Source organism: Gracilinanus agilis, chromosome 6 (genome assembly GCF_016433145.1).
Source record: "Gracilinanus agilis isolate LMUSP501 chromosome 6, AgileGrace, whole genome shotgun sequence".
NCBI lineage: Eukaryota > Metazoa > Chordata > Mammalia > Didelphimorphia > Didelphidae > Gracilinanus > Gracilinanus agilis.
The window spans coordinates 143,346,159-143,368,274 of record NC_058135.1 but is presented as its reverse complement, the minus strand read 5'-3'; the positions used below and the strand labels follow the sequence as shown (position 1 = coordinate 143,368,274).

General features: G+C 35.7%; 1 pseudogene; it reads right to left on the bottom strand.

The window, feature by feature from the left end:
- Window positions 1-4,438: 4,438 nt before the first annotated feature.
- On the bottom strand, window positions 4,439-17,359 carry LOC123252372 (annotated as a pseudogene).
- Between the last annotated feature and the right edge of the window lie 4,757 nt (window positions 17,360-22,116).

The following is a 22,116-nucleotide window of genomic DNA, read 5'->3' as shown; positions in this document are numbered from 1 at the left end:
ATTGGTACTTTTGTGAATAGATAGAAGACATTCAATAAAAGATATGAGGTCGAAGTAGGCATGGAAAAACTTAATAATAACTTCGATGATTACATGAGGGAAAGTGAGGAGTTGAGGATAATGCCATGGTTATGAAACTGGGCAACTAGAAGAATTATGATTTGTTAGTCAGAAATAAAGAAAGGAAAGTAAATTGGGGAATAGAGATAATGTACTGCATTGGGACATTTTGACATTTATTTTCTTCAGGACTGTTTGAAATGACTAATATGCAGTTAGTAATGTGGGATTGAAGTAAGTAGAGAGATTTGGGTTAAATATAAATATAGAGATAGATGTAGATTAAACATATATTCAAAAACAGATAAATATAGCTGGGCATCATCAACAGAGATATTATTATTATTAAACCCATGGGAGTTTATAAGGTCACTGAGAGAGGCTACAGAGAAAAGGGTAGGGAGGAAAGAAAAGCATTTGGGAATCTAGAGTGGAGGGTGATCTGGATAATGCACCAGAAAAGGAGACCAAGATGTGACAATTACACAGGGTGAAAGAGAACCAGCAGAGAGTGTTTGGAAACCCACAGAGCCCAGGCATGATGATTTATAAACCCCATTAATAGAGCTTGAGACCAGTGAATTGTTTGAGCTTAGGAGTCCTGAACTGCAGTAGGCTCAACTAATAGTTGGTTTATACTGTCTGGCATCAATATAGTGATCCTTTGGAGTAGTGGTGTACTAGACTGCCTAAGAAGGAGCAAATTTGCCTAGTTTATAAAAACAAAGCAGTTTAAATCTCCCATATCAATTAATAATTTAATAACTGAAATAGTCCTTAAGTAGCTTCTATTCTGCCAGTTAGAGAGATAGATATAAAGTCAGAGAGAGACAGAAAGATCCATAAAAACACATCAAATTCATACAGAAAGAGGGGGAAAACAGAGATACAGAGAGATAAAGTGGTCAGGGAAGAAGATAATAGAACATGGTAAGAAGAATGATTATTTTCAAATTACTAAAGGTTTTCTTTATTATTCTTCTCCTCAAATCACATCAACTTTTAATTCCCTGCACTTAACAAGATAATTTTTAAAAAGTGCAATCTCTTTAACTTTGGTATATCCAAAGTTTTCCCCAGTATATTAGACCATTTTTAAAGTTATCTTTTGCTCTTATTCACTAAATAACTAAAACAAATGGCTGCAAAAATCCCAGAAACAATTTGGTCATTCAGTTCCAAATTCATCTTCTGATATGTTTATTTGTTTTAACAATGTCTTGAAACAAAAATGAGTTCAGAGAAGAATAATCACAGAAAATGTCAACTGCTACTTTTGGAGGTGACTCAACACTAAAAGTGCAATTCAGGTAAATAATCATTATTTGATCCAGGAACTGGAGTTTCTCTGCAACTGAAACAGGAACGATATTGAGCTTTATACTTTGGATCCACTGTTTACCATGGCTTGTCATATATGTGGCAATGGGAAAGATACATTATGACAAAATGGGGAGCGGGTATGTCATGGTATGTGTGCATATTTCTCATGTAAAGTCAAAGCTGACATCTTGTTAGGAAAGCATTCTGGCTTCAACAATTTATGGAAGCATGGGGGAAAAAAGCCCAGAAATAATGTACTAAAAAGTGCTTCATCTAAGCCCCTGCTTCTTATTCTGCCAAGTATTTGGCAAGCTAAACTGTGCAAGCTGTTTTCAATTAATGATAAGCAATCCAAAATCAGTTTGAATATTAATCAGGTGTCATGTAACCTAGTGAAAGGCCTTGCTCCTAATGCTGTAAGTTGATGTATGGGTTTTCGCAAATTCCTTATGGAAAATGCAAAATGACTATTTGCCCTATCTCTGAAAAGTTTATGCTAGTTTCTTACTAGTCAAGTGATAGTCAAGTGAAATATCACAGACTATATGTTCTATTTGCATATTTGTGTGTGAGGGACAGAGATGGAGACACAGAGAGATCATTCGGATATGTGTGTAAATTAGCAAGTGATAATTCAAAATGTTGGATTTTCACATTTTAAGGGATGTTTATTGAAAAAGAAATACAACTCATTGAGTCTTTACTTTCCAGTTTTGTAAAAGACTGGGTTTATTTGGAGAGAAAATATGATATAGGAATAAGAAGAGTGGATTTATAATTAAGAATTCTGAGTTTGAATATTGTGGCCTTTATCTTAAGGATGTGTAACCCCTGGCAAATCTTCAAAACCCACTAAGCCTCAGTTTCAACATATATAAAATGGGGCCAAAAATTTGATTTGATAAGATTGCTATGAGGAAAGTGCATAAAAAATCATAATGAAATGTGTTTTAAAGTAATAACAATTACTATTATAAACAATTATGACCTGTATTTAAGTGAGACAAGGCTAGGAAAAATCATTTTAATTCAGAAGGAAACTCACAAAAACCAATATTTTTTTTATTATGAACATCAAGGAGAACTTTCACTCAGCCCTTACTTTAAAAAAGCAAATAAGGGTTTTAGAGGTAAAATAGGTTGCTGGTTCTCAGGCAGAAAAATATTAGGAGAAAAAGGAAAACAGAGAGAGAGAGAGAGAGACAGAGAGAGAGAGAGAGAGACAGAGAGAGAGAGAGAGAGACAGAGAGAGAGACAGAGACAGAGTCAGAGACAGACAGAAACAGACACAGTTCTGGAAACTTAGAGAAACAATGACAGAGAGAGACAGAAAGCATATGATGATTTAAAAAATTCTCTTCACAACCACCTTAGAAATATGTAATATAGATATTAGGGCTCATTGTTTTTAGAGGAAAAATCTAGACTCAGAGAGACAATTTTCCTTGATCACACAACTAGTTATTGGCTTCATCTACATAGCAAATTGGTCAGTGTCTTGCTTTTAGTAGGTTCTTTAAAAATGTTAAACAGGGAATCTTCCACTGCTTGGACATTTCCCACATAATCCAGTAGTCTCCTTAAACTTAAGCATAAATCAAACCTGAGAAAATGATTTAAGTGGGTTTTCTATCTTTAATGACCAGAAGAACAGAATATGTCTACATATAAAGGGAGAAAAAGCATCAAAGTAATTTGAAAATATCTCTTCACCCTCTCACTCTCTTTGTTTAAATTTGAATCAGAACTGGAATTAAGATATGCTATATAAAGCTTCCAGTGCTATTTTTTAACCTTAATTTTTACATATGACTACAAAACATATTTTATATTCATAAGAAACAAACTCTAATCAACCAGTTAGTAGAAGCAATGAAATGGGTTCCATAGTTTACATACTAATGACCTTCCTATAAAGGTATGTAGCTAATATCTGTAATAATGAGAAACAAGAATTGCCCCCTTGTATAGAGGCTATATTCTGCATGATATACCGTTACTATTAGGTCATATTCAGTTCATCAAATTATGTTTACTTAACAGGTTCATTCTAATCTTGAGGAAGCTACTAGTTTGAAAGACATTTGGACTTTTTTATAAGCACCATTTTCCAAACACTGTGGAACACATTAAAATTTTCTAGAATATGACAAAAAGGGAAAATAAACATTGGGGAGATATGGGGAAATTAGAACACTGATACACTGTTAGTGAACTTCTGAACTGATGCAACCGTCATAGGCAGGAATATGGAACCATGCCCAAAGGGCCATAAAACTATGTATTCCTTTTTTTCCCTTCCAAAATATTGTTTTATTTGTTTCTTCACACATATTTACTTCTACTTTTTGGCAAGCAAAAACAATGTACAGAAATATCACTGTTTATAATGTGATAATTAATCTTTTCAAAAAAGTAAATACATTTTTTCATAAGTATGGCAAATGATGTAGAGCTGACCAAGTATTTTTAATATAGAAATGCTAACTTAGTATGCTCATATTTTATGACAAGATTTAATCTCACTGACTGGTCTAATTACAGTTTAAGAAAATTAAAGCCACAGATTCTCTAGTTAAATTGTAACACACATGACTTTGTTTAACTTAAATGCATATGAACTCTGAAATGTGCCTTTATAGATATAATTAAATTGTTATGAATTTTTTTTCAGATTTTCAATATATGATGAATCCATTCTCTACTAGGTAAATTCTGGAGTGCTTTTTTTGGAAGTATAAAAGTGAATCTGGAAATCAGGTACATTAGTTTAGTCAATGTAATAATAGTTAACATTTATATATTTTCATATTTGCAAAGTACTTTATAGGTGTTATTTCATTTGATCCTCAAAAAATCTATGAGGTAGGTGCTATCATTATTCCTATTTAAAAAATTACAAAACTGAGGGAGAGGTTACATAAGTTGCTCATGGTCATATAGCTAATATGTGTCTAGGCAGGTTTCAAACTCATGTCTGCCTGTCTTCAAATTCAACACCTGAAATCTCTGTACCACCTAGCTGCCTCCAGAAAAAGCTTTTAAAAGGGTATACTTATTCTGTCAATTTAATTATGTATTGGTATAGCTAATTTGTGAAAGCTTCTAATGAACATTTTCCCTTTACTCTGGATCTTCCTGCCAACCCCAGTGTTGTTTTTAAGGAAGGATTTCTAATACATTTTTCTACTGCTTTAGAAAGTTGTGTTCGGTCAGGTTCACATAAAAAACCCTTTTATGTTATCTACAATAGATTCCAGAGGTCCACTTGAATTGACTGCAATGACAGGATACTGCATATATGGGGCTTCCAGAGGAACTATGCTAAAATGTTCATTGCTTTGTGTGTAAAGCACACAAGTACAATTATGGAGAAGAGAGACTTTCTTTGTGTCTGAAAACGACTTCTGGAATGTAACATGGCAGCTCAGGTTAAATTGGTTGGCTGAATTTTTAAATAGTACTCTATATTTTCTAGGACTTGTTCATCATAACCACCGGCCATTATTAGATGAACCTTTTCCCATTCCTGAAGATCGAATCTTCCACGGAGTTCAAGTAAAGTTTCCAAAGCTAGAGTTCCATTTTTCTTCCTTTCATATCTGTTGATTGAAAGAACCTCAAACTTCTTTCTTTCCGGAATTAGAGAATCTGAAGGCACTGTGCTGTCAAAGCTGCCAACAGTCAAAGAAGGATAGAGGACATCTGGATTGAGGTGCCAGGGACTCGAAAGTATTTTTGAAAACATTTGCAGTGAAGCAGCAGTTGACCACAATGCAGTCCGCCATGCCAGTAGTATACTCTGCCACCCAATTAATGGGAGCTCTGTTGAGCTGTTTGAGAAAAGAATTTCTCTCAGTGAGAAGCAAGTCAGGAAAATGAAAGTAGAATAGTATTTTCTTCCAATGTCTGGCCAGTCCCAACACTGGGATACAAGCAGATACCTGTCCACACACGATTAAGTTCATCTCCTTGCTGCTCAGTAGCAGGATGTAGCGCCAGGTAGAACATGTGCAGGGAGGCATCCAGGGAGGCGCCGCGCCTGCCCCAGCCCAGGCTGCTGGGCAGCGATTGTCAGGCCCAGTGCACCTGCAGCTTGAGGCTCTGGGAGAGCAGTGCGCAGGGTCATAGTGCACTGTCCACACCTGGACGCAGCAGCCGAGAGACTGCCAACCCCACTTCCAGCAATGGCCGCTTCAAGCTGCCAAAATCAAAGTCTGGGTTCATGAATATCCCTGAGGGACTTCCGAGGGCGGCCCTCCGGCCTCCCCATGTTTTCTCTCTGACTCAGCTATACCACTATTGGTTCGGTCTATATCCCAGAGGAATTAGAGATAGGAGATAAGGACTGACTTGGACGAAAAATTTTTTGCAGCTTTTCATAGTGACAGATATTTACATATTGAGCCTTTTGAACTATATGGCAAATTTAATTAATAAGTGCAAAGGGTTTGGCCTCTTTTTGTTGTTGTTGTTCTTGTTGTTTCACTTCAATTACATAGTAATTAAGTATATAGTATGTGCCCAGGCACTGTTCTATACTCTAAGGTTACAAAGGAAGACAATAATAAAGAAACAAACAGTCAGCATGGCAAGGAGTATACATTTGAGTTGGTGAGAGAACATTTTAGTTGTTCAGTCATTTCAGTAACATTTGACTTTGTGGCACCATTTGAAGTTTTCTTGGCAAAGATACTGGAATATTTTTTCATTTCTTTTTGCAGGTGATTTTACAGATGAGAAACTGGGCAGATAGGCAAGTGACTTAGACAGGATCACAAAGCTGGGAAGCATCTAAGACAAGAATTCAAGTCAGGAAGATGTCTTCCAGACTCCAGGTCCAGCACTATATCTATAGTGCCACCTAGCTTTGCCAACATGTAAATAACTAGGTATATTTAAGAAATATGTATACATCAGTTCAAGTTAATTAGAAGTTAATTTAGCCTTTGGAAAAGGGGTCAGCAACATATGGCTCTTGAGCCATATCTGGCTCCACCTCCTGACGGGCCAGTCCGGGCAGAGTCCCAAGATGTGCCCCAGGGAGCCCTTCAGCCCCCGCCCCATATTCCAGCGCCTTCTGCCTCTGTCTTCCTCCTTTCACAGGCGTTTATGGCGCTCATGGCCAAAATGGTTGCCTACCGTTGCTTTGGAAGATAATGAATCTCAAGGAGAGTGGAATTTAAGCTAAAACTTGAAGGGGGAAGAAAATTGACAGGTGGAGGTAAGGCACCATATTATCTAGGCATGCTGGCCCCAATGAAAAGTCTCAAAGACTGGAGATGAAACCACATGTATGACAAGCGTCAAGGAGGCCAGTATAACTACATAGTAGAGTTGGCAGAGAGGACTAAGCAATAAAGTCTGGAAAAGTAGGAAAAGGCCAGATTATGAACAACTTTAAGGACCAAAAAGAGGATTTTTTATTTTATCCTAGATATAATAAAAAGCTCCTGAAGTTTGTGGGGGTACAGGTTTACTGGTCATATATCAACTTTACAAAAATCACCTTGTAAGGTAAATGAAAATTGTATTGGAGAGAATAGATGGGAGGCAAGAGATTGATTGCAGTAAATGAGGCAAAAGGTGAGATTTTAATGAAAGAAGCAAATTAATCTATTAGAATGCAAAATAAAATTACATTTTACAGATAAAATAGCTACTTCAGTGAGCTAGGAGGTAGAGTGGGTAGAAGTGTAAGTCTGGGGTCAGGGAGACTTACATTCAAAGACAGACAGCCTTAGTCACTTACTAACCAAGTTGCTTGATCTCTGTCTTTCTCAGTTTCTGCATCTGTAAGTTAAAATGACCATAGCTTGTCCTCCATAGGATTTTTGTCAAGATAATATAAGATAGTATTTTTAAAGTGCTTGGCACATAGTAGGTGCTATCAAGTATTATCATTAGTCATAATCTTGGTTGTGTTTGGTAATAGTATTAGAAATTTCATTTCAGAAATTTAGTTTAGTAGCCAAGGAGCTCTATTCCTACATTATATCTTTCACTTAATATTTGCTTGCCAATATAATAATTGATTTCTTTTGTATGGTTTCTTATAGTCAAGTAATATTTTGATGAGATCAATCTTTAACAGCGACAATAAAAAGTTTCTCATTGCCTTGCCATCTGTCCTTCTGCCCTCCAGCTCTCTACCTGTAATAACATATCTGGAGGCACTTCAAAACATTTCAGGCCAGCTAAAGTCTAAGTGTAGTCCAAATTTACAGATGGGATAGTTATGAGTATACAAATTATAGCTGTGACTAAATACATCAGTACATGCTGCTGATGAGACTCTTTTGTTCAGGCTTGATGGTGATATGATAAAACAGGATAGAGATAACTGAGAAAAAAATTATACTCACCTAACTCTAGGCCAAATTCAAGAAAATATATCTCTGTAATCAGGAATACCAGAGCAGAAAATGGCCAAATTCAAAGGCCACATTGCTTACCAAATGGAAGAATTTGATGGTCAAAGGACCATGCTAGAACTATTGAGTGAACAAAAAAAGATTATTGGTAACAATTAACAAGGATTCATATATCTATATAGATAAGTGTGCATCTATAAATATAGATATACATACATATATACACATACCTTTTAACATATCCTATGTATATATTTGTACCTATGATATATATGTATGTATAGATACATAATATTTAACATATATATCCATACTTTACTGTCAATGTCTTATATTTTATGTCTTTCTGTGTAGTTTAACACCAACATTATTAAGAAACTCCATGAAAAGTTGTATTTCCTTACTTCCTTTTAAAATTCTTCAGATCAATGACATTTGTGAAATAATGAGTTATTTTTATGTAAAATAAAGGATCTTCAGCTTCTCTACTTTTATAATTCTTAGATAAGGGATTTGAAAGGAATTCATAATTTCATTTCAAGTATATATGCTTTTCTATGCTACCAACATAAGATAAACAGAGTCCATGGACATCACAGCAGCTTATATCCGATTGTAAACCAAGGCCAGGGTTAATGGAAACATAGCAATTAGATCCAAATATCAATCTGCAAAAAAATTCTTTTAACTATATATATAAGTGTAACTTTTTATACTTTATATGAATGTATGAAATATAGCATGAAATGATTATTGATCAATCAAAAAGGTTAATATCTATTGGTTTTAAATATTGTTTAAATGGATATTACTAGTAGAGTGATGACATGAGACTGTGCAGCATCCCTTCAAAATAACACAAAAATATATATAAGATATAAAATAACACAAATTGCAAAAGAAAAAGTGAAGCATTAAATAATTCCAAACACATTATAGCCTGAACTAAAAGCAAATACTTTAACTATATGTACTACTTCCAGTATGTTTGGGATCCATTCCAGCAAACTTTAACAAGATTCCTATTAGAGTTGAGTTTCTTAATTCTGGCTCCCTGGACACTATTAAGGTTTCCATGGAGAGATCTCAGAGGATATGTGACCTTGGCTGGGGAAAAAATCACCTTTATATTCTCTAACCTTTAACTGAATTTTATAATTTTCAGTCATTTTTCAGCATTCTGAAAAAGGAGACCAAAGGCTTCAACAGATTTCAAAGGTTTCTGTGACACAAAATGTAAAAAAAAAAAAAAAAATCATGAAACCCTGGCTTATGGTTTTGGCTGTTGTGACATTTATCTGTCACTTCTGGACAATGATTTGGCCCATCTTTTTCTTGCCCCTCATCATTGAAGTGGCATTATCACATTCTATTTTAGATATCTGTGTGTGGAATATTCAACATTTTAGGACTAAATAAAAAGAAGGGTTGTAAAGCTGAGTGAACAAGAACTATAAATCCATCTGTTTGCCGCTCCTCCTTGATATAACACAAAATGGGGATTTATCCAACACTTTTCTAAAACTCTTTCCCTTCCCCTCCCCATGAAAAGGGGGTTGGACTCATTCATTCTTAGTAGGTTGTTTATGAGAAAACTATAGCAATGGCTTCAAGAAAAGGCCTCAGGTTATACAAAGGCCTAAAATAATTATTTTGAAGAATACATGTGAATTCAAAGAAAACTGAGAGTGAAACATTTGACATAAAATTCATAGATACATAAGTACATAGATTGATATTGATGGATAAAATGTTTTTAAGTACTTATTTGCCACAAACTATGGTGTAATTTAGGAATAAAAATATAACAAAAAATCTTTCCTTGAGCATCCTAACCTCTTATATATGACAACAAGATATAAAAAGGAAGTGAACTGGGGAGGGCAACAGAGAGTATTGGACTGATTCAGGTTTGAAATTATCTGGCATGAGTACTTCCTAAAATGGATATTTATTCTTGGGAAGGACATACCAGTCTAAAGAGGAAGCTGTAGGGATTGGAATATTCCAAGCATGAGGAAATCTCAAATTTCTCCAAAGCAGGGGAGTTTCTAAAAAAAAAAAAAGAAGGGAAGTTTGCAACTTTAAAAAGTAAAGAAATGGAAGAAAATTTAACTAGAAAAAATCTTTAAATTAAAAAGATTAGAAAAAAGTAACATTTCAGTTCTATATTTGTCAAGGGTTTGAACTTGAAGAAAGGACAACAAATGATTTAATGATCCAGGATGATATTAATTTAGCAAGTATAAATGCCAAATTATTGATAATAATAATCTTGGTTATTGAAAACAGAAGAAAAAGTTTTCACTGAAATATGCTACAGAACCCCAACACTGAGAAAGTCCAAGCTTTTGTTTCAACAAAATGTAATGTATATACTTTAAAATACCAATGTTAAACCAAGAGTATTGCCAAAGATCAATAACTGTCAATAAAATCCAATTTAAGTACCTTACACTAGTTATTCAGTTCTGAGAAATGCAAGACAAAACTTGAGGTATGGCACAGTGCAAATACACATTGAGAAGTTTGACTACTGCCCCACTTCAGGCACTCTCAGGGAAACCCTCAACGGAAAGAAAAACCCTGGTACTTTCAACATCTGCGGAAACTGGTGGCTAAGAAATGAAATGCAGCTAAATGGCACCTTGGAGAGGCCAGCCACAGTATTCCCACTACTCCAAGGATGGAACTGAGGCTCAGCATATAGGTAAAATCATGAAAAAGCCACTGCTTCTTCCCTGCAACATGAGAACTAGACTAAAAAAAAGTCTGACCCCAGAAAGCTATTTCAGTAAAAGGAAAGACGAAAATGTAAGCCCAGATGACAATGCCAGAATGGAAATGTGTAAACACTCAAAGGCTAATATGAAAGGATGCCATGCTGAACTCTGAGAAGAGAACTAGAAAAGGATAAAAAAGAAGAAACTCATAAGAAAAATTAGAAAAGTAAATGAATGATAGGAAAATTCAATGACTTTCAGCAAAAATTCGCTGAAGAAAAGAGATTCCTAAAAAGGTAATACATGACTTCAAATAGTGTCATTTCTGATGATTTGAGGGCCTGATAGCCTAGTGTAATGCCTCCACAGGTCAGACAATACAATGCTTGAAAGTGATTTGCCAAGGAGAAGGAAGAGGAGTGGCAGGGTTTTAAAGGTGAGGGCAGAGAGTGGAGTCAACTTCTTTGCCTTCCTACCTATCTCTGGGCTGGTGTTTTGCTTTGAGCTTCTTAAATCACTTAAGATACTAGAACTTTATCACTGTTAGGATAATGAGTAGGAAATACATAGAGAACATGGAATAAGTTGAATAAGATAAGGTGATATCCCAAAATGAAAGCAAAACATAATCAAGAGTTTATAAAGAGATATATACTTGGAGAAGAAAAAATAGATAAAATTGAGGGTAAATTATCTCACATGAGGAGGCATGCTTAAGAATCAATGTAGTCAAAGAAAAAGATACAGGTTGGTAGCCAGTGTTTGAACCTTACTCTCATTAGAATTGACAGAAAGTGCAAGTACCTGTATGAACTTGGCTAGCTATAGAAATCTATCTTATAATATATGGAAGAAAGAAGGAATTAAAAAAAAAGAATGGGATAGACAAATGGGAGGTTTCAGGGAACTCAGGGAAACAGTAATCAGAAATAAAAATATTTATGATCAGGGAAATACTGAAAGGAAAGGAAGAGATGAATAAATAGGATAAAAATAAGATGTAATTAAGGAAGCTAATAACTGTGAATGTGAATGAGATTAACTCACTCATAGAAAGAAAAAATAGAGAATAAATAGTAAAGTGGATTAAAAGCCATAGTCCCACAATATTCTATCTACAAAAAAGGCATTTAAAATCTGGAACAGAATTAGTTTTTTCTCAAGTAGAGGCAATAGATGTCATGTTTTTAAAACATTATGTACATGGAATTATGTATTGTATAATAACACATATACAACCTATATCATATTTCCTGCCTTCTTGGAGAAGATGAGAGATAAGAGAACATGGATCTCAAAACGTCAGAAACCAATTATTTAAAATTGTACCAACATAAATAGAGAAAACATTTGAAAATTACTATTGCTAAAAAATGAAAGAAAAGATTAGAATATGATGTTGCAAAAAAAATATAGGAATGCATCTACGATCATGTTCTGAAAAGATAATCTGAATGAACAATGAAAATTCATGTACTTACAATAAAACAAAACTGTTTTTTTTTCATCCAAAATATACCAGAGTTGAGTAGGTTATTAAATGAGCAAGTACTTTAATTAAGGGAAATACAAGAAAGATAAATATTTAATTAAAGAAACGCAAATGTGAACTAGTTTTATACATTAGTGCAAGACAAGTCTAGTGCTTAAAAATGTCAAGCACACATACACATGTACACACTGATACATACATGTGTGTGTATATATGGCACAAGAATCTTTCACATTGGTCATGCAGCAAAGATGAAACAAAAAAATACTATCAAGGACAAATATTCTTACTCCTTTTTACATCAATGATCCCTTAATCAGCCTGGTCAGGCATATTCTGAACTCCTCCAAATTTTTAAACTGTATTTTCTTAAATGCATAAAATGCATAGGGTTAGGAATGCAATCATTTACATTGAAATAGTCTTATTATTTTGAATATCATTTATCCCAAGTTAAAAACTTCTAATATAGAGACATAATAATATAAGTGGTTAAAGATTTAAGACAGTGAGGAAAATGGGCCTAGAATGAACAGCTTAGAAGACATACATTGTAAAAATATACTTTTAAAATACATACATCCATATATTACTCATGTGTAGGTTTGTAAATGTGTTTATATATGTATATGGATATTGACAGAGAGAAAGTGAGAGGGATGAAAAGTAGTGTCAGAAGAAAAATTTAATATTTCCCAGGTGATTTAAAAAAACATTAGTTGTGATAATGATTTCAAACATTATCAAAAGAGATAAGCTATAGAACAACATCATTATTAAAGAAACCAAAGATTATGAACTATATCATTAATATATGTTTCTTTTGTGACCTTATAGCATTTAGTAGAATGCTCCTCTTCAACTTTAAATTACACAAGTAAGATTTTTTTAAGAATTTAAGGATCCTGAACATTACCTTTAAGGACATTACTGTTTGAGGATGTACTTTTCAAAAACAAGTTTTCCTTATGAAGTCTCCCACTGTTGATTACTCAATAACCCTTAAAAAAAGTTGCCAACCTGCAATTCCATGTATCTAACAATATTTTCTATTTGATTGGTAGGGTTTTCAAGCTTGTTGTTCAAAACCAAAGTTAGAATATGTATTTTTTTTCTTCTTCATTTCAAATCAATACACCCAGGGCAATTCATTTCTGGTTGAGGATAATTAAAGATAGTCAAAAATGGATATGTTCAAAGATCCAAAATTGAAATTGGGCTTAGTGGGAACTCTTTCAGTCATTCAAAAATCAACATCTCTTACTTGATATACTGTCTTAGTGAATTACTGTTTTCAAAATTATTTAAAACCTGTTTAATCAATCAATAAACCTTTATAGAGTGATTATTATAAACAAGTACCAGAGATAGAAGAAGAAAAGTGAAAAGAATTCCTGCCATTAAGTAGCTTAAAGGATAGTTTGGGAAGATCACAAATAGATTTATAAGTAAACTACATACTTAATATAAATAATAGAGATACGATGTGATTTTGGGGTGCGGATAGGCACTAGCATCTGTGGCATCAGGAAAAGTCTCATATGAAAGGTAGCATTTTAGCTTGTCAGTGAAGAAAATTAGGAATTCTGATATACAGAACTTCATTTTATAATGCCTTCTGCATTTTGCTAGGCTACTCCTTATACATTAGACATGATAATACCAAGTTGCATATTCAAAAACTTTCCAGCTTGTATAAAACTGGAGAATTTGAGTTCTGCTACCATACCTTCCAAAATTCCAAGGATGCTTCCATGCTAAGGTGAGGAATATGTTAGTGAAGAACTTAAGAGTGTATATTACTCACATTCAAATATAAAGGTACTAATTAAACTTTTGAGACCTAAAGGTGATTCTGTAAGCTACAATAATAACTCATCAAATCTCTCATTATTCTAACCATTAGGATATTTCAACTATTACTGTAAGAAGCAATAGGATTAATAATTTCAATAAGCTTTTTTATACATTTTAAGGTTTTCAAACTCCTCTATCTAATATAATTTGATCATTATATCAATTATGAGTGTAATAATATGAGTGCAATTATAATATTATCCTCATTTCATAAATGAAGATACTGACATTGAAAGGATAAATGATTTCAGCAGTATCACACAGGTAGTAAGTATTGAGATGAAATTTTACCTCAGGTCTTCCATATTTAACGTGCATTAATCTTATAATGTGAACCATCTAGCAGACCATTGAGATAGTGAAGTAGATAAATAAAAGAGATAGGAATCTAAAGAGATGCCTTTGCAAAAGCAAAAGATGAGAAATAGCCTTGTTAATAAAGATCCTTTGTCAACCTTTATCAATGGAAGTTAGAGGGAACAGAATGAAAATTAAAGTAGGACAGTATCATATATATATAAAGCAAAGTTCAGCAGATAAGGATACCATTAGCTTTGTCAAATATAAACTTTAATGGAGGCAATTTCCATGAAGCAATATGTTGGCAGCCAGATTGGACAAGTTAAGGGAGAGAACGAGTAAAGGCTGATTAGGCATGAAATGCATTGAACAAACCTAACAGCAAATAGAAGGCTAGTCACTGAAGCTGAGGAACATGTTCAGAAAAAAAATAATTTATTAATACAGGTTGAAAGGTAAGAGTGGTGAGGATATTAGCATGAAGAGAATAAGAGATTGTGATGGGAAATAAGAACAACATTTCCAAAGTAAAACAGCAAAGGTTGCCAAAGAACAGATGAAGGCAATTCCATTATATTTCAAGGATATTAGAGATCAGGTTATAAGATTAGAATGAGATAGAGAGAATTCTAGAAAAGAATTAATCAGTCACTCAATAACATTCATTAAATGCTTACTATATGCTAGACACTGTGTGAAGTGCCAGGAATTTAAGTACCAAAAATAAGACAGGTTCTATCCTTGATGAATTTGTAATCTAAAGAGTTCAGAAACCATACATCTTGAATTAGATGACATAGGTTCAAATTCTATCTTCAATGCTTATTACTTATGTATATGGTGATATATGGATCCCTTCATTTGTCTGGCCACACTTTTCTTCTCAATTTTAATAGAAAGTTGTACTAAATGGTCTTTCTCCTAAATAGTGTACTAAATAGTGCTTTCTCCTGGAAGGTTGCCTTCTATCTACTTTACAGACATGTATGCATGCACGCATACATACATATATATATATACATACATGTGTATATGCATGTGTATTTACATATGTATGTTATCTGCATCTGCATATGTGTTATGCATGAATATATGGGAATTTATCTTGTATGCACTGATTTATGTGCATAATGTCTCATACATCAGAAGATAAGTTCAGGATGGTGATGACTAATAATGTTTTTTTCTTTGTTTTCACAGAGCTTAAAACCATGCCTTAATTATAGCAAGCATTTAATGTTTGCTGATTTATTGGCTGGTCCTCTTTAAACATAAAAGTACATAAAAGGGCAAAGAATTGAATAAATGTAAATAAATAAACAATGGAATGACTACAATGTACTATAAGTTCCTTGGAAGAGAAAACACTAGCATCTATGGAAGAAACTGAAAGATCTCATGTAGGAGATAGAATTTAAGTTAATCTTAGAAGGAAACCAAATTCTAAGAGGCAAAGTTTAAACGGAATGCATTCCAATCATCTTGACCGGATTGTGAAATGCCAAGGAAATAGGATTGGCATGTTGTGTATTAGTAACAACAAAAGAAACAATATGGGTATGTCATAGAACCCCATAAAGAGGAGTAAAGTATAATGTGTTGAACATAAACATCTAGAAATATATATATATAAAGAAAGCAAGAAAATAATGATATTGTTTGGCCTGATAGAAGTCTAAATGATAGAAAATGCACAGAATTTATAAGGAATAAAGATAGATGTCTCTTCAACGGCATTTAGTAATTCCAAATACAATGTTATTCCACAGAGGTAAATGAACTTAAAGTGAATATGAATGCCATCTGTACAGTACCTGTAAATATCCCTAATAGCTTGCTCAATTTTATTTGACATTGTAGAGTTTTAGGTGTACAAAAATAATATGTATAAGTTTGTTCCTTGTAAGTATATACTAGATTTTAAAATAATTTTCTCCTAAGACTTTTATTTTATAATCTTGCTAACATTTCTTTTTAAGATGTTGAAAATGGAAGACTTTCATTCAAAGCATTTTCAGTTATGCTCCATCTGGAAAAGATTTAAATGCTATTTTAAGTGTTCTTATCACCATAATATTTACATACATTTGTTGTACTAAATAGAATCTGTATTTTACTATTACTTTCCACCTTATGACTTTTTGCTTTTTCCCCTTTAATTTATAATATCTATTTTATAATATATAGCAAATGACCTACAAGTCTCTACCACAGAAATGTTGCTACTTCAGTCAAACTATTTCTTGTATCCCCTATCTTTGCTCACTTTTGTTCTAATGCTTAACATTCCCTCCCTCCATTTTTCAAGATAAGTTAAATTATTATTCCTTCTTTAATGTCCAGTGTGTGTGTGTGTGTGTGTGTGTGTGTGTGTGTGTGTGTGTGTGTGTGTGTTATTCCTGTTGGCTCCCAGAGGAGCATAGGGCCGCAACCATCTCACGCATAGGGACTCGGTTCTGGGCAACTTCCCCCAGCTGGGCCCATGTCATTCCTACGGCCTTTGTTTCATTTTCGGCAGATCTTCGCCAGGTCTGTTTTGGCCTTATGACTTTCCTCCTCCCTGGTGGATTCCAGCTCAGTGCTTGTCTGGCAACGTTGTCCTCCAGTTTTTGTAGTGTATGTCCTATCCATCTCCACTTTCATTTCTTTACGTCCTGACTGATGGGATACTGAATTGTTCTTTCCCAGAGTTCAGGCCATCTGATGTTCAAGATGTGACATAGGCATCTGTTAACAAAGACCAGGAGCTTATTGGTGTTAGCGCTCCTCACTCTCCAGCTTTCTGATCCATATAGGAGGACGGCCTTTATGTTGGTGTTGAAGATTCGGAGCTTAGTGACGAGGGACAGTGCTCTGGAGGTCCAGACAGACCACAAGGTGTTAAATGCATGTCTGGCTTTGTTGATTCGGCTTCTGATGTCCTCATCTGCCCCGCAGTCCTTACTGACTATGCTACCCAAATAGGTGAAGTGGTCCGTCTCCTTGATGTTTTCTCCCTGTAATTGGATTGGCAGGTCCTTTCTGCTGTTGACTGTGATCACTTTGGTCTTCTTCTTGGTCATCTTCAGACCTGTCTTCTCTGCTTCTTCAGAGAGTCGTGCAAGTTTGGATTGCGCATCCTGCTGCTTGTGAGAAAGGAAACAGATATCATCCGCGAAGTCAAGGTCCTCTAGCTGCTTGGTAAGTGTCCATTGGATGCCCACGTTGTTGTCCTTGGTAGTTCTTCTCATGATCCAATCTATGACCATCAAGAAGATAAGGGGTGAAAGCATGCAGCCTTGCTTCACTCTGGTCTTCACTGTGAGGGGAGCCATCAGTTTCCCATTGTGGATGACCTGGTAGGTAGAGTCTCCGTATAGTCTCTGAATAATGTTGACAAGCTTCAGGGGAATCCTGTAGTGCTGCATCAATCTCCAGATGATGTTCCTGTCCACGCTGTCAAATGCCTTCTTGAAATCCATGAAAGTCATGTAGAGGGGGGACTGCCATTCGATGGACTGTTCGATGATGATTCGTAAGGTAACAATGTGGTCAGTGCACGAACTGTGCTGACGAAACCCTGCTTGTTCTCTTCTCAGTTTCTTGTCCAAGGCCTCCTTCAGTCTTTCTAGGATTACTCTAGTCAGGATTTTGCTGGGAGCGGATAAAAGCATGATTCCTCGCCAATTGCTGCATTGGGATAGGTCACCTTTCTTGGGTAGCTTCACCAGGTAGCCTAGCTTCCAGTCTGTTGGGACTTGTTCCTGTTCCCAGATCTTCTGCAGGAGGGGCTGTAGCATCTCCGCTGACATTTCTGGATCTGCCTTGAGTGCCTCAGGGGGAATGCCATCTGGACCTGCAGCCTTGCCGTTTTTCATGGTCTTGATGGCTTTGATGATCTCAGCTTTGGTAGGTGGGCCCGTATTCACCTGAAGTAGTTCAGTGGCTGGCGGTATGTCCAGAACAGTTGGTGGGGGTGGTCGATTCAGAATCTCCTCGAAATGCTCTGCCCATCAGGCTCTCTGCCCTGCATCACTTGTTATTGTCTTGCCAGTCTTATCCTTCACTGGCTTGCTAAGGTTGTAATTCTTTCCCAATAGAATTCTTGTTATTTCGTATAGCCTCTTCATGTTCCCCTGCCCAGCTGCTGTTTCTGCTTCTTCGGTCATATCGTAAATGAACCGCCTCTTGTCATATCTTACACACTTCTTGACCTGACGGTTAATTTCCCAGTACTGTGCTCAAAATTCTTCTTTCTCCTGTTGATCTTGGCACTGGCTGATCTTCTGTTTCAAATCTCTTCTCTGCGGTATCTTGGCCCATGTCTCCGGTGTTAACCATTCCTTGCGCTTTTTCTCTCTCTTTCTCAGGACTTCTGCACAGGTGGTCTTCCAGGTCTGCTGGAGTTTGGTCCAGTGGTCTTCAACTGCCACTCCCATGAGTCCTGTCAAGGCCGCGAACCTGTTTTTGATTTCGCAACTGAATGCTTCTTTCTTCTTTCTGGTCTTTAGGTCTTGTACGTTGAACTTGTGGTGTAATCTGCCTGAATGGTCATTTAATGATTTCAACTTAGTTCTAAAAGTTGGCACCAGGAGTTGATGGTCCCAGGCCACATCTGCACCACGTCTTGCCCTAACATCTAGAAGGCTTCTTCTCCACTTGTGGGAAACTGTGATGTGATCTATCTGATTTTGCGTCCTTCCATCAGGTGAAGTCCAGGTTGACTTATGAATTTTCTTGTGTGGGAATATAGTACCCCCCAATAACAAGATTGTTGAAGGTGCAAAAATCTGTAGAGTTCTCCATTTTTGTTACAGGTGCCAACTCCATGCCTTCCCATGATGAGTTCCTTTCCTGTGTTATCTTCTCCTACCTTTGCATTCAAGTCTCCCATGATGATCTTCTGGTCTCTTCTTGGTGCGCCTTCAAGTAGTGCCTGTAGGGAGTTGTAAAAATCTTCTTTTTTTCCCTTCCTCTGCCACGTTGGTGGGTGCGTAGTATTAGATGATGGTGATCTTCCTTGCCTTTGAATTAAACCTTGCTGACATAAGCCTTGACGAGATTGGTTCCCAACTTTTCAGTGCCTTTTTAGCTTCCTGTGTCATGAGTAGCGCTACTCCCTGGGTGTGGGCGTGGTCTGGGTCTTCATGGCCAGAGTAAATGATGGTTTTGCCTGATGTCAGTCTGGTCTGGCCACTTCCATTCCATCTGGTCTCACATAAACCAAGGACCCTGATATCGTTTCTTTTCATTTCATTTGCTATTTGAGCAAGTTTCCCGCTTTCTTATAATATTAATGTCCAATAGTAATTTAAAATGATACTTTCTCCAAGAAGGCTTTTTTGATATCAGTTGTGTCTTCTCTTCCAAGCCTCCAATAGTAGTTTGTTTTGTAATTCTCTAACAAATGCACCATGGAATAGTGTGGATTACTATTTAAAAAAGGATAATGTGTTTGGATAGCAAGTGAGTGCTTTATCTGAAATTCTTATCTACTGTTAAACTTTAGTGTTATGTAGAAAAAAAAAGGTTCTAGATAAGAGAGGATCTAAATAAATGTTTGTGGAATAAAACCTAATATTAAGGGAATTGTGCATTGGTTTCAAATACTGAATCTATTTACTTCCTCACAATGCACTCCTATGCTCTAGAGCAGCATTGGTGAATGTTTTCAAGATCACATCACCAAAGTGCAACTTCAAGGTGTGAGCCTGCCTCATTACCCTAGACAACAGACTGAGAAAATGCTCGCATTTGGGAAGCTGGACAGAGTGATGGGGCATGCAAAAATGTCCTCAGGCTCAGTGAAGAGAGGGATTAGAGCAACCTTCCCCAAGCTTTCCTCTCACCCATGCCAGGGCTTCAACAACACAGCTGTAGAATCATTACGGTGCTCTGGATTAGATTGATCAATAAACTTCCTGACCTATTGTGAGAGAAGTTAGGTTCTCTTATATTATTTGGCTAATTAAATCCTTGCATCATCACTCCAGTGGTAAAACAAATATAAAATGTATTGTTTTGTTACATACCATATCCCTATTTAAAATAGGGCTACATAAAAATACTACCCATTTTATAATATAAATTGGAAGTGGAAGAGATATGTTTCCTTCACAAAACTACTAAATCACAAATCTTGTCAGAATGACTTAAGAATTAACTTTTTAACTTATAATGTCTTTTATAATGACTCTGGGGGATCTAACAGCTAAAACTCACATATGGACATATTCCTTTTAGCTCTTCACTATCCAAACAATTTTAGAACATGTCTCAATAAAATGGTCTAGGTTTATGTTAGTCATTTTTTCATGAGGTTGCTTTCCCTGATGTACAGACAAACTTTTTTACCAGTAGGCTCTACTCATTCTACTGAATACCTTTTATTCTCTCCAAGTCATATAATCTTTTTCAAACACTGATATGTACATTTCAAAGTTTATGTTATCTACTATAAAAAGGGAAGAAGAAATAGAAAAGAGAGTTATACTGTTGTTTTGAAGCAAGATAGACCAAGTGAGAATCAGTCTCTTTTAATAGTGGAAGGAATAGGTACATCAATGAATGCAAATTATATATGTATTATAGGATTAGGAAACAGTAAGATGACAGGGGGTCAGTGACAATCAAGTCTCTCTAATCCTTGGTCTTTGGAGACACACACACACACACACACACACACACACACACACACACACAGAGGCAGACTTAACTACAGGAGGGGCAGGAGTTGTGGAAGTGCTCCTTCACCCCACCAAGCAGTTGGAAGTCAGTTAACAGTTTGGTAATGGTGGACAATCTGGCTTGATAATTTCTGGGCCAAGATGGTAAGTAGGGAAAGGTTAAACTCCTTATGATGATATCTTTCTCTGAATTATTTCCCCACAGGATAGAATAGGTGGAGCTTGAAATCTTAGAAGCAATTCCCTGGCTCAGAGGGTAGGATCAATTTTAGAGCTACAAGTAGGAGGAACTTGGCTTATGGAGGTTGTGAGTAAATCCCCAAAATATCTGTATACAGATACTGTTCCTAGTTGATAAGGCATTAATGATATCTGGGAACGGGAAGAGGGAAATGGTTTAGGATTGATAGGTAAAGAAAAAACTACCTAAACAGTTATGTCAAAAGCAGCTCCTTCCCCCAAAGGGGGAAATGTATCTTGAATGGCTGATCTATGCCTCCAAATCTTCTTCTTTCTAAACCTAGATAGTTAAACTAAGGTAGATTGTGGTCTTGTTTGATGGTCTAACAAAAGAAAATCAGCTTTGGCTGTCAGAGACTGAATGTCTCAGCTCAGAGCCACCCAGATTGCCTCTCTGCTCAGATCCCCAAGCAAAGAGTCAGGAACAGGATCAGGACCAGGACCCAGGATCCGAGACCGAAGACCCAAGACCCTGCAAGCCAGGTATCCTGCCTTTTTATACCAGGACTCCAACTGCCTCTACCTGCCGCCTCTCTTAGAGCTCTGGGGGGCTCTATGGAATTCTGTGATGCAGCTTGAACCCCTCTCAGTAATATGGATCCCATAGTATACATGGATATATGTTTATTTGCCACTAAATATTTACATATATTTACCATTAAAATAAATGTTTTTCTTTACATTTTATCTTTATTTTTACTTTCACTAAATAGATTTTTTAAAATTTGCGATCTCAATTTATGTTTCTTGATCATTTAAAGTATTCTCAAATTTTTACACTTCTGATGCTCTACTTTGCCCCTCCTCCAACCTTCAACTATTTTATAGAGTGATGGTTGGAGAGGGTTTTCCCTTTAACCATTAAGCGTTTTTCACATCCTATTGAAATACAATGTTCTTGCATCCTCTGAGTCACCACATGTGCAGGAATAATCATAATTATCAAAGACTACTGCAGCCAATTTTTATAACTTTTGTAGACATGAGTAATAAGAAAAATATGTATATATGCATATGTACATGTATGTATTATATGTGTGTTTGTGTAAATATTAACCCTTTCCAATTCTCCATAAAACATT